This window comes from Ranitomeya variabilis, chromosome 3 (genome assembly GCF_051348905.1).
Source record: "Ranitomeya variabilis isolate aRanVar5 chromosome 3, aRanVar5.hap1, whole genome shotgun sequence".
NCBI lineage: Eukaryota > Metazoa > Chordata > Amphibia > Anura > Dendrobatidae > Ranitomeya > Ranitomeya variabilis.
The window spans coordinates 195,448,815-195,462,576 of record NC_135234.1 but is presented as its reverse complement, the minus strand read 5'-3'; the positions used below and the strand labels follow the sequence as shown (position 1 = coordinate 195,462,576).

At 41.4% G+C, this 13,762-nt stretch overlaps 1 protein-coding gene across 3 annotated transcripts in view; it reads left to right on the top strand.

Annotated features, from left to right (window-relative positions):
• Positions 1-13,762, top strand: part of SYT6 (synaptotagmin 6) — an 827,254-nt gene that overhangs the window by 429,928 nt on the left and 383,564 nt on the right. The window lies entirely within an intron of this gene.

The following is a 13,762-nucleotide window of genomic DNA, read 5'->3' as shown; positions in this document are numbered from 1 at the left end:
CTGTTAAAAAAAATAATTAAAATAAAAAATAGTTCTATACTCACCCTCCATCGTACAGCGAAGCTCTGTAGATGCGCGCACGGCTGCCACTAGCTTCCGTTCCCAGGATGCATTGCGAAACTACCCATATGACGTAGCGGTCTTGCGAGACCGCTAAGTCTTCTGGGTAATTTCGCAATGCATCTCTGGGAACGAAAGCTGGCGGCAGCCATGCGCGCCTCGGCGGACAACGGATGGTGAGAATAGCAGGTTTTTTATTTTTTATTATTTTTAACATTAGATCTTTTTACTATTGATGCATGCATAGGCATAGGCAGCATGAATAGTAAAAAGTTGGTCACACAGGGTTATTAGCAACGGTAACGGAGTGCATTACACGGCGGCATAAAGCGGTCCGTTACCGCTGCCATTAACCCTGTGTGAGGGCAGACTGGAGGGGATTATGGAGCGGGCTCTGACTGCGGGGAGGAAGGAGGGGCCATTTTTCCACCCGACTGTGCCTGTCGCTTATTGGTCATGGCTGTTTTGCCACGACCAATCAGCGACTTGGATTCCATGACAGACAGAGGCCGCGACCAATGAATATCCGTGACAGACAGACACACAGAAAGAAGGACAGACAGACGGAAGTGACCCTTAGACAATTATATAGTAGATGGGATTTGTTAAAACCATAATATTCTATTTCTGTTCTAGCCTTGATACTTATGCCTAGACTCAGATAAAATATACCTCTGCTACAAATAGAAATCCCTATGTAATTTTTAAATATATTTTTAATCATTTTGAGTAAAATATCACTTATTTTTAAATATTTATATCTATGCGTCTTTAATCCCACTAAGTTATTGGTTTTCTGGGAAATGTTGTGTATCTAATGCTTTAGAGGTTTATATAACTACGAAAATCATAACAGAAAAATGCGGCAGCACTCACCCAACTGTGGTCCAATTCTTTATTTAGAACATGAACAAATACAGCTTTTCGGTCCGAGGGAGTGCAGATGACATAGACTACATAGTCAGTCTTGCAAGAAATAAACTGACTTATCGTATGTGTAATAGGACCTATGTTCATACTCCGTCCAATGACATGTCGTGCGCAGAAGTGACAATGACCACAGCGGTAATTACCTTTGAGGGTCGATCGCTCCAACCAATTACCCTGCGTGCCCACCAACCTATTGCGAACCAGAATGTCCCTAACCCGTGTGCTTCTCCTATTCGAGATCAAAGGACCTCCCGATGCCTTGCCTGTGAGATCCCTGTCCCTTTCAAGAACGTGCCAATGGCGTCTTAACGATGCACGAATCTCCTGGTCTAGCGGACCATTCAGACGGGAAAAGGCGTCCCCAGACTTATTAATCATGTAAGGGAAGTGCACGAAGGTAATGCGGATGTCCTCACGTTTGCCGGTATAGAGCGGGTTGTATTACCAGTGGGAGGAGGGGATTTGCATAAATTGCTATTAAGGGCAGAAGCGCGGTGGATCATGCGTACTAACGCTATTGGCCCCGCTGGCTTCAACGACAGAATTGATATGTCTGTATTTTTGTAATCCCCTCCCCTGTTTATGCCGCAGGAGTCCTGATTATTTTGCTCTTTTTTCGTTATCTCTTTCTTTCTTTCTTTTTTTTTTTTTTTTCCCCTCTAGAGTGACCTGCTATCGTGAGTATTAAGGACTCTAATATGCCTATATAACTGGTTAGTTCTGACTTTATTATTATTATTTCTTTCTGACTTTATTTGGTATTTGAGTATTTGATATTAATCCTGATAGGGTGGATTGTGCGTTTAGACCAGAAGCTTAATCAATACGATGGTTTGTTCTTCCTGGGGCTCGTCCTAGGATTTGTCTTCCAGGGTTTTTGTATTTGTATTTGATTTTATCATAATTCACATGTTGTTTAATATGCACCTGTTTTTATTGGAACAGGGTTTGTGGGCGTGCGGCGAGGTGGGAGTGGGTTGTCCTAACTCACCTGTCTTAAGCCGGCGTCACTTCCCCTGTTTCCAGACCTGTAGAAGCGCTTGGATCAGCGCGAAACAGCTGTCGTCATTCACCTGCTCACCTCCCATCCAACTGCACTCCCTCGGACCGAAAAGCTGTATTTGTTCATGTTCTAAATAAAGAATTGGACCACAGTTGGGTGAGTGCTGCCGCATTTTTCTGTAATGATTTTCTGGATTGTTTCTATTCTCCATGCGAGCACCTCCTAGATTTCAGTCAGCTTGTCACCACTCACCGCTGTTGATCAATTGGCAAAAAACAGGCTGTGCAGCTCACTTTTTTCTTTTGTCTTGGTTTATATAACTACCATTGGGACTTAATTGTTGTGAATCTTCAAACATTGCAGAGATAAAAAGGTACATAATACACCTTGTTGGAATAAAGAAATGCAGCTATAGTAGCGGTTAGCAACAGACAGGGAACCTAGCAGAGTACCTTACAGTGTGGTCACCATGCTAGCAAAATGTGTACTTGCTGTAAGACGATGCAAGGCCTTATCAAATGCTAAAGGTGATCAATTTTTATCAGGAACTTTCTGAGTTGCAATTCAGATCACGTAGCTATATTGCTGAGTGTACTGTAATATATATTCTGCACTGCTGGGCTGTTTAAAACCGGTATTCCCGCACACCTAGGTGGCATCAATAATCCTTCAACCAGAAATATCTTAAATCAGCCCAGACATTTTATCAATTGTCATGATCGAAATATTGCTTCCCTGGTTAGCTATGCAACAGAACAAGATTTTTCAAGTCTACGGGGGAATAATAGGGAAAAACGATTACATAACATTGAGGCTTCGTGAATATGTAGATTAAATACATGTTCCAAATAGACTAAACTTGAAGTCTTGTTCCCTTTTAGAAAACATTTGGGTGCCATCTTAGTTCGGCTCAGTTCCAGCTCATTTGAGTCCGCCGCTATGTCCCTGACTTTGCCCTGGTTGGCTTTGTTTGGCGGTATCAGTGACATCACGCAGCCAATCATTGAGCTCAATGGCTTGTGCCACCTATATGAGTAGAGCTACTGTGAATTTATTTGGTTATCAGGCAACCCCTATAAAATGTGATTGTGGGGGATTTAGAGTTAAATCATGAGGGCAAGGTGAAATTTACATTTTTGGTTTTTCAAAGTAATAAAGAAAACTAATATTATTAATAATAATCCTCACACTAATGTAAGTGTACACCAGTAATGGTAAATTGTATGCGTAAGGGTAAAGAAGACATGAAAGGATAAGAGAGTGAGAAATAAACCACAATAAAAGTTATATTTTATTTAAAAAATGAACATAAATCATTTACTGCTTAATATTACCTACTAGATGCAAATATGCACCTGGCTCTGACAAATTCAGTGCGGTCCACTGTAACTGAAATCGACCATACAAAGGAAAACTGGCCGAAGTTCCCTAGGAAATCTTTATACTGCAGCTAGATTTTACTAAAACCCCTTCTGGTGTTCCAAAAGAGGGGAAAAGGTGAGGGGATATTAGCATAAAGGGAGAAATAACAATAGGAGATTACAATGTATTATTCACACTCATATAATACACACTGTATGTACAGGTGCTTCTCACTAGATTAGAATATCATCAAAAAGTTAATTTATTTCAGTTCTTCAATAAAAAAAGTGAAACTCATATATTATTTTAGAATCAATACAAACAGAGTGATTTATTTCAAGTGTTTATTTCTGTTAATGTAGATGATTATGGCTTACAGCCAATGAAAACCCAAAAGTCATTTTCTCAGTAAATTAGAATACTTTTATTACACCAGCTTGAAAAATGAGTTTAAAATCCGAAATGTTGGCCTACTGAAATGTATGTTCAGTAAATACACTCAATTCTTGGTCTGGGCTCCTATTGCATCAATTACTGCATCAATGCAGCGTGGCATGGAGGCGAACACACCCAGGTTGCTTTGATAGCAGCATTCAGCTCATCTGCATTGTTGGGTCTGGTGTCTCTCATCTTCCTCTTTTACTTTAATATCTCATAGATTCTTTATGGGGTTAAGGACAGGAGAGTTTGCTGCCAATCAAGCACATTGATACTGTTGTTTTTAAACCAGGTATTGGTACTTTTGGCAGTGTGGACAGGTGCCAAGTCCTGCTGGAGAATGAAATTTCCATCTCCAAAAAGCTTGTTGGCACAGGGAAGCATGAAGTGCTCTAAAACTTCCTGGTAGACGGCTGCGCTGACTTTGGTCTTGATAAAACATAGATGAACTACACCAGCAGATGACATGGCTCCCCAAACCATCACTGATTGTGGAAACTTTATACTAGACATCAAATAGCTTGGATTGTGGCCTCTCCACTCTTCTTCCAGACTTTGGGAAATTGATTTCCATATGAAATGTAAAATTTACTTACATCTGAAAACAACACCTTAGACTGCTGAACAACAGTCCAGTTCTTTTTCTTCTTGGCCTAGGTAAGGTGCTTTGTTTTTTGGTCATGAGTAACTTGACACAAGGAATGTATGCCTCTGTGTGTGGTGGCTCTTCAAGAAATTACTCCAGCAGCAGTCCACTACTTGTGAATCTCCTCACATTTTTGAATGGCCCTTTCTTAACAATCCTTTCAAGGCTGCGGTTATCCCGGTTGCTTGAGCACCTTTTTCTACCACACTTTCCTCCCACTCAACTTTCCATTAAAATGCTTGGATACAGCACTCTGTGAACAGCCAGCTTCTTTAGCAATAACCTTTTGTGGTTACCCTCTTTGTGGAGTGTCTGCCTTCTGGACATCTGTAATGTCAGTAGTCTTTCCCCATGATTGTGGAACCTACAGAAACAGACTAAGGGACCTTTTAAAATGCTTAGGAAGCCTTTGCAGGTACTTTTTTGTTAATTATTCTAATTTACTGAGATAATGACTTTTGGGCTTTCATTGACGGTAAGCCATAATCATCCACAATAACAGAAATAATCTCTTGAAATATATCACTCTGTTTGTAATTACTCTATATAATATATGAATTTCACTTTTTGTATTGAAGAACTGAAATAAATTAACTTTTTGATGATATTCTAACTTAGTGAGAAGCACTTGTACATACAGTGTGCAGTATATGAGTGTGATTGGTGTTCATAGCAGACCTTGATTTTTTGCTATACACAGCAAAACTGTAATATTGCCATATATATTCACAATGATCGGATGAGTGCAGATTCAAGAGGACTAACAAGTATGAGAAAAAAATGAAAAATAAAAATTCAAATCACCTTCTTTTCCCTCATTAAAACAAGAAAAAGACAATGTGTATATGTGGTATTGCAACGTCCATAAAAGTCAGATCAAAAATAAAATTAAATAACCCAGTTGTTCAACATACGCTTTTTCAGCCGCCACAACACTGCAAAAAGCACAATTAAAGACGATGAAAAGATCGTATCTATCTCAAAAGAGCATCAATAAAGAACATTTTCTCAGGGTGCAAAACACAAGCCCTTACATAGCTCTATCAACTGAAAATTTAAAACGTTAAGGGTCTTGAAAAAAGTTAAAGAACGTATACAGTCATTACATTGTGAGATGACAGCAGGGAGATATTTTGCCTCACAGAAAGAATCAGCTATGATCCCATACTGTCCTGTCTGTATACTCTCTTTTGCTTCCTCTCCTGCCCAGTAGCTGTGGTATGATTAGACCATGTTTCAGCACGGTCAGACACAGCCATTACACAGTATACAGCAGGGGCACAGTTATAATATTATCTCAGCACAGTAACTTTTTTAACACATCCAATTGTGGAACTTATTATTATTCCAAGATATATTGATTTAAATATACTTTTTTTCTCAGGGCAACCCTTTTAAAGGGAACCTGTCACCACGTTTTTGGAAGATGGGGTAAAAATAGTGTTAAATAGGGGCAGAGGTGGGCGTTACATTAGTGTGTTTTTTATGCGTTTATTACCCACCTAAGTTGCCGAAATACCTTTGCAAAGTCTCCGTTTTCGCCTGTCAATCAGGCTGGTCTGGTCAAAAGGGCGTCTTGTCTTCCCCCAGATTTTGCGTAGTTTTCCGTTGGTGGCGTAGTGGTGTGCGCATGCCCAAGGTCCAGAATCCTCTGCCAGGGGATTTAAAAGAGCACGCTGTTCGTTATTTCATTGGTGATCGGTGGGCGCGGCCATCTTCCTTTGGCCGCACGTGCGCAGAAGCGGCGCTCTGCTGGCCGCGGCTTCAGGAAAATGGCCGCGGGATGCCGCGCGTGCGCAGATGGATATCGCGGCGGCCATTTTCCTGAAGCCGCGGCCAGCAGAGCGCCGCTTCTGCGCACGCGTGGCCAAAGGAAGATGGCCGCGCCCACCGATCACCAATGAAATAACGAACAGCGCGCTCTTTTAAATCCCCTGGCAGAGGATTCTGGACCTTGGGCATGCGCAAACCACTACGCCACCAACGGAAAACTACGCAAAATCTGGGGGAAGACAAGACGCCCTTTTGACCAGACCAGCCTGATTGACAGGCGAAAACGGAGACTTTGCAAAGGTATTTCGGCAACTTAGGCTGGTTTCACACTTGCGTTTTTGTCTGCAGCGTTTTTTGCACAAAAAACGCATTCGTTTTTTTTTCTATATTTAACATTGAAAACGCATGCGTTTTTTTGCACATGCGTTTGGTCGCGTTTTCAAACGCATGCGTTTTTTGTCTGCATGCGTTCATTTTCAAAAATGCTACCTGCAGTATTTTCTTGCGCGTTTTTTGCCGCGAAAAAACGCATGCGTTTTTTCGCGGCAAAAAAAATGCATTGCTGTCTATGTAAACGCATGCGTTTTTAAGCACATGCGTTTGTTTGCGCTAAAAACGCATGCGTTTTTATAGAAAAAAACCAGAAAACACACTGAAAAGCCACCCACCACCATCAAGGTGATAAAGGGATCCAAACCCTAACCCTAACTCTACCCCTAACCTCACCCCTAACCGTTTAATGAACATTTTCTGACAGTCATATTGCCACGTATTTAAGTGCCACGTATCACGTATTTCAGTGCCACGTATGCCACGTGCCACGTATTTAAGTGCCACGTGCCACATATTTAAGTGCCACGTGCCAAGTATTAAAGTGCCACGTGCCACGTGCCACGTATTTAAGTGCCACGTATTTAAGTACCACATATTTAAGTGCCACGTGCCACGTATTTAAGTGCCACGTGCCACGTATTTAAGTGCCACGTGCCACGTATTTAAGTGCCACGTGCCACGTATTTAAGTGCCACGTGCCACGTATTTAAGTGCCACATGCCACGTATTTAAGTGCCACGTGCCACGTATTTAAGTGCCACGTATTTAAGTACCACGTATTTCAGTTGCACGTATTTCAGTGCCACGTATTTCAGTCACGTTTAGGGTTAGGGTTAGGGGTAGGGTTAGGGTTAGGGTTTTCTTGTGTTTTCTTGTGTTTTTCTATAAAAATGCATGCGTCTAAAAAACGCATGCGTTTTACCGCGTTTACATGCGTTTTTCACACATGCGTTTTTTTTAAAAAACGCATGCAGATAAAAACGCAAGTGTGAAACCAGCCTAAGGTGGGTAATAAACGCATAACAAACACACACATGTAACGCCCACCTCTGCCCCTATTTAACGCTATTTTTATCCCATCTTCCAAAAACGTGGTGACAGGTTCCCTTTAAGTAATTGACCTTTACAAAGCAGACTTGTTGGCACTGCATCTCCTTTGCGCACGCTCTGCTTCCTCTCTAACTACATTACATCCTAGAATTTGATGGAGACCAACGTTGATAATTTATTCTACAATGGTAGAACTGAAAAAACTTATAAGCATGCAACATGTTTACAATTTAATTTTCAGTCTGAATGGTAATGTCAAAGTGAAAGAACATAAATATTGGATTTTATTAGTTTCCTAGCTTCTCCCAGCTATTTTACATGTATTTGAGCTATAACCTGGATTCTGTTCTGTGTTTGTTACTAGTTTCTGCTTTTTATTAATTCTGGGGTAAGAACATGTTCATAATCCCAAAAGCCCTATTGTTAGATGACCAGATAGGGACCCATTGAAACTTTATTTTGCTCTTGCATTATTTATGTATTCTGTAAATTGCCTACAAGGCAACGTGATCTTTCAGTGAGGGCAGCTTTTTTACATTTCTGCAGATCATATTTGGAATATCAATTAAATGTTATTATTTACTGCTGCACGTGATCTCTATTTTCTGAATCTTTAGTATTATCAGGGTAACCTGAAGAAAATAGTAAGTATACAGGAAATAGTTCCATCATTCACATTGATAACCCGTTAAGTCTTATTCACATCACTCTTATATGTGAGATTGATGTTCTAAGATGGTTGGTAGGGGGCTTGCAATAGAAACCTCATATCAACAGAGCAATGCCTTCACTTTCAGTCTGCTTCCTTGACATTGGCATCACTACCCACATCATGCAGATCAACAGCCAGCTCCCTGAAGCTATTCAGTAGGGAACCAGTTGTAAATCAGCATGACATCTGCAGTGATATCCTGCTGACTCAGCAGAGTGGAAGTGAAGGTGCTGCTAAGTCAACGTGACATCACTGGAAGAAGGAGAATCGCCTGCAGGAGTGGTCTGTGACCACTTTGAATGGGAACAGATTATTGCATGGCCAAACAAGCAAGTAGTTAGCGACTACCTGCCTGTAAGCTCTCTGCCAAATTAATAAATACAGCCCCAAATGGAAAACATAGCAGTGACCCTCCCAAACCTGCTCAACACCAAGTGGGGGAGCAAATGGTAGAGAGACCACCCCAGGAAAATAATAGGACACTCCAAGTTGTGAATCATCATAACCAAGAAAAAAAGCTGGAATACAAATTCTAAATAGTATAAAAGGTATATGTTTATTACATACTATATCAAAGACAATAAATGCATTTTAAATACAATTACACAAAATTATTTCCCCAACCCTGAGTTTCTTACCTATATTGCAGTATAAAGGGGTCCACACTGTGCTGCACCAATGCGCGTTTCACGTCTGCTTCATCAGGGGGCGGTATGGCCAAACAATCAAGTAGTTAGCAACTACCTGCCTGTAAGCTCTCTGCCAAATTAGAAGAAAACTAAGCCTTGGATAACCCCTTTAACCCCTTACTGACCTCGGATGGGATAGTACGTCCGAGGTCAGCTCACCTGCTTTGATGCAGGGATTCGCGGTGAGCCCGCATCAAAGCCGGGACATGTCAGCTGTTTTGAACAGCTGACATGTGCCCGCAATAGCGGCGGTGAAATCGCAATTCACCTGCCGCTATTAACTAGTTAAATGCCGCTGTCAAACGCTGACAGCGGCATTTAACTACCGCATCCGGCCGGGCGGCCGGAAATGACGTCATCGCCGACCCCGGTCACATGATCGGAGGTCGGCGATGCTTTAGAATGGTAACCATAGAGGTCCTTGAGACCTCTATGGTTACTGATCTCCAGCAGCTGTGAGCACCACCCTGTGGTCGGCGCTCACAGCACACCTGATTTTCTGCTGCATAGCAGCGATCTGATGATCGCTGTTATGTAGCAGAGCCGATCGTGCTGTGCCTGCTTCTAGCCTCCCATGGAGGCTATTGAAGCATGGCAAAAGTTAAAAAAAAAGTTAAAAAAAATGTGAGAAAAATAAAAAAAAATAAAAGTTTAAATCACCCCCCTTTCGCCCCAAACAAAATAAATCAATAAGAAAAAAATCAAACCTACACATATTTGGTATCACCGCGTTCAGAATCGCCCGATCTATCAATAAAAAAAGCACTAACCTGATCGCTAAATGGCGTAACGAGAAAAAAATTCGAAACGCCAGAATTACGTTTTTTTGGTCGCCGCGACATTGCATTAAAATGCAATAACGGGCGATCAAAAGAACGTATCTACACCAAAATGGTATCATTAAAAACGCCAGCTCAGCACGCAAAAAATAAGCCCTCAAACGACCCCAGATCATGAAAAATGGAGACGCTACGAGTATCGGAAAATGGCGCATTTTTTTTTTTTTTTTGCAAAGTTTGGAAATTTTTTTCACCACTTAGGTGAAAAATAACCTAGTCATGTTAGGTGTCTATGAACTCGTAATGACCTGGAGAATCATAATGGCAGGTCAGTTTTAGCATTTAGTGAACCTAGCAAAAAAGCCAAACAAAAAACAAGTGTGGGACTGCACTTTTTTGCAATTTCACCGCACTTGGAATTTTTTTCCCGTTTTCTAGTACACGACGTGGTAAAACCAATGATTTCGTTCAAAAGTACAACTCGTCCCGCAAAAAATAAGCCCTCATATGGCCAAATTGACAGAAAAAAAAAAGTTATGGCTCTGGGAAGGAGGGGAGTGAAAGACGAACACGGGAAAACGGAAAATCCCAAGGTCATGAAGGTGTTAATAGATGCAAATGAGAGCACTGCAACATTTTTCTTTTCAATGGAAATATATACTGCTCAAAAATATAAAGGGAACACTTAAACAACAGAATATAACTCCAAGTAAATCAAACTTCTGTGAATTCAAACTGTCCACTTAGGAAGCAACACTTATTGACAATCAATTTCACGTGCTGTTGTGCAAATGGAATAGACAACAGATGGAAATTATTGGCAATTATCAAGACACACTCAATAAAGGAGTGGTTCTGCAGGTGGGGACCACAGACCACATCTCAGTACCAATGCTTTGAGGCTTATGTTTTGGTCACTTTTGAAAGTTGGTTGTGCTTTAAAACTCGTGGTAGCATGAGACGGACTCTACAACCCACACAAGTGGCTCAGGTAGTGCAGCTCATCCAGGATGGCACATCAATGCGAGCTGTGGCAAGGTTTGCTGTGTCTGTCATTGTAGTGTCCAGTGGCTGGAGGTGCTACCAGGAGAAAGGCCAGTACCCCAGGAGACATGGGAGTGGCTGTAGGAAGGCAACAACCCAGCAGCAGGACCTCTACCTCAGCCATTGTGCAAGGAGCAACAGGAGGAGCACTGCCAGAGCCCTGCAAAATGACCTCCACCAGGCCACAAATGTGCATGTGTCTGTACAAACGGTTAGAAACTGACTCCATGAGGATGGTCTGAGTGCCCAATGTCCACAGATGGGGGTTGTGCTCACAGCCCAACACCATGCAGGATGCTCGGCATTTGCCACAGAACACCAGGATCGGCAAATTCACCACTTGTGCCCTTTGCTCTTCACAGATGAAAGCAGGTTCACAATGAGCACATGTGACAGACATTACAGGGTCTGGAGATGCCGTGGAGAGTGATCTGCTGCCTGCAACATCCTTCAGCATGACCGGTTTGGCAGTGGGTCAGTAATAGTGTGAGGTGGCATTTCTTTGGAGGGCCACGCAGCCCTCCATGTGCTTACCAGAGGTAGCCTGACTGCTGTTAGGTACCAAGATGAGATCCTCAGACCCCTTGTGAGACCATAAGCTGGTGCGGTTGTCCCTAGGTACCTCCTAATGCAGAACAATGCCAGACCTCATCTGGCTGGAGTGTGTCAGCAGTTCCTGCAAGATGAAGGCATTGAAGCTATGGACTGGCCCTCCTGTTCCCCAGACCTGAATCCAATTGAACACATCTGAGATATCATGTCTTGCACCATCCACCAATGTCACATTGCACCACAGACTGTCCAGGAGTTGGTGGATGCTTTAGTCCAGGTCTAGGAGGAGATCCCTCAAGATACATCCACCACCTCATCAGGAGCATGCCCAGGCATTGTAGAGAGGTCATACAGGCATGTGGAGGGCACACACTACTGAGCATCATTTCCTTGTCTTGAGGCATTTCCACTGAAGTTGGATCAGCCTGTAACCTTATTTTCCACTTTGATTTTGAGCATTATTCCAACTCCAGACCTCTGTGGGATTTTAGTTGTGATTTACATTGATAATTTTTAGGTTCTATTTTTCTCAATACATTCCACTATGTAATGAATAAAGATTTACAGCTGGAGTATGTCACTCAGTTATATCTAGGATGTGGAATTTTAGTGTTCCCTTTATTTTTTTTAATGGTGTACTTTCATTGACCTTGGATCCAACCTGATCACCACTTAGGAAAAAAATGTTTTTAAGTTATCCATGCTCTTTTAGGCTAGGTCTACATAACGACTTTGGCCACGACACAGGTATTATAATGGAATAGAGTTGCATTGAGACCTCTTGGGTACCACAACTGCAACAATCAATTTGCAAACATTTGATTAAGCTCAGCTTTTTGCAACTTGCTTGTCACAGTCATGGTGCCTTAAGGGTAGCTCTGCATCTCTATTCACTTGTATTACTCTGCAATGTAGCAGTTTGGTCATGGACAAAGTTACCAAGTAGCTCCAGCCTTAGGTTCAACCAGTTTATTAACACCTTAAGCTTTTTAGGTGATATTTTTATGTAACTGACACCTAAAGAAACAAAACTTTACAATAAATATTTGCCATACAAGCTTGAGCAGCTTTGGGTTGTATTCTCATTTATTTCATATCTTTATTTTACATCCAATAAATTCTCATTTTTACATAAGGTAAGTGATTTTTTTCTTTGTATTACAGCTAATTAATCAGTAGGGTAGACACTGGAATATCCATTTTTTGTACTCTTTGCTCTTTTTTCTGCAAGTACCACTTAAGAAATGTTAAGTTCGAAAAGTCAAGCAGCCCCCGTGAAATTTCCAGTCTGTCACATTTTAGAATGACCGACCGAATACGGTTATCGCATTAGTCTATTGCTGCATGCTTCACACCTCGTATCTCCTGCTTTATCACACAAGGAGCTCATTTTGCCTTTTTGTGAGGAAGAAACATGGTTATTATACCTAACAAAGAAGTTCAAGCTAACCTTGGAGTTTGATTAAGCACTTTTACAAATTGCATGTTCTATTTCTGCCCTTTTGTTATATGGAACATCTCCCTTTGACTTAATGAATAGGTGACACAATGAATATTTTAAGAATCATATCTGTTTGCTTTAATAATGGTGTACATGTGTGAACCTCACAGATATTGTTAAAGGGAACCTGTCATGTTCTCAAATGCTATTAGCCTGTAGATTAAGGGTTAATCTGCAGGTTAATAACCTTAAAAAGCTGCCCAGCCGCTTTACTTCCAGCTCACTCTGCACAGATAGGCTGCAGAGCTGGCTGTCAATCAAAGTGCTGGGGTGTGCTTACAGCCACTGATCACAGTATAGTGATTGGGCCTGTGGGCTGTGACTGTAGTCGCACCGTGTACACCTCCTGGGAGGAATAAAGTTCATTTTCTTCCATGATCTGTACTTTCAGTAAGATGGCTGGACAGCACAGTAATGCTATTAACCTGCAGTTAACAATATCTACAGGTCAATAGTATTTGGGGACATGGCAGGCTCCCTTTAATATCTATATCTAATATATTGAGAGTCATGGGTCAAATCTTTACTTGATACATAAAGCAAAATGACAGATTTGAACAGATCTGTAATATGGCATCTACTGTGTAAACGACTGTGGACACTTTCTGTACCAGAGTTTTTATTTAGAGACACATCGAGGATTCTCATGTAGTTTTATGGAGCAATTCTTATAGTGGTAGATGCAGAGCCTCATAGAGGTACAGTGCAATAAATACAAAATGGCAATGCAACATGTTCTTTTCATGACAAAATTTGTTAGGGATAATTCAGCAAAAGTTGTCCATAAAAAAAGAAATTAGGTTGGCATCTTTGATATAGTATGAAAATGTAGCCCACCATGGATGTGTTCAAGATTCATTAAAAACCTTCTGATGTTGGGGAAATGATCC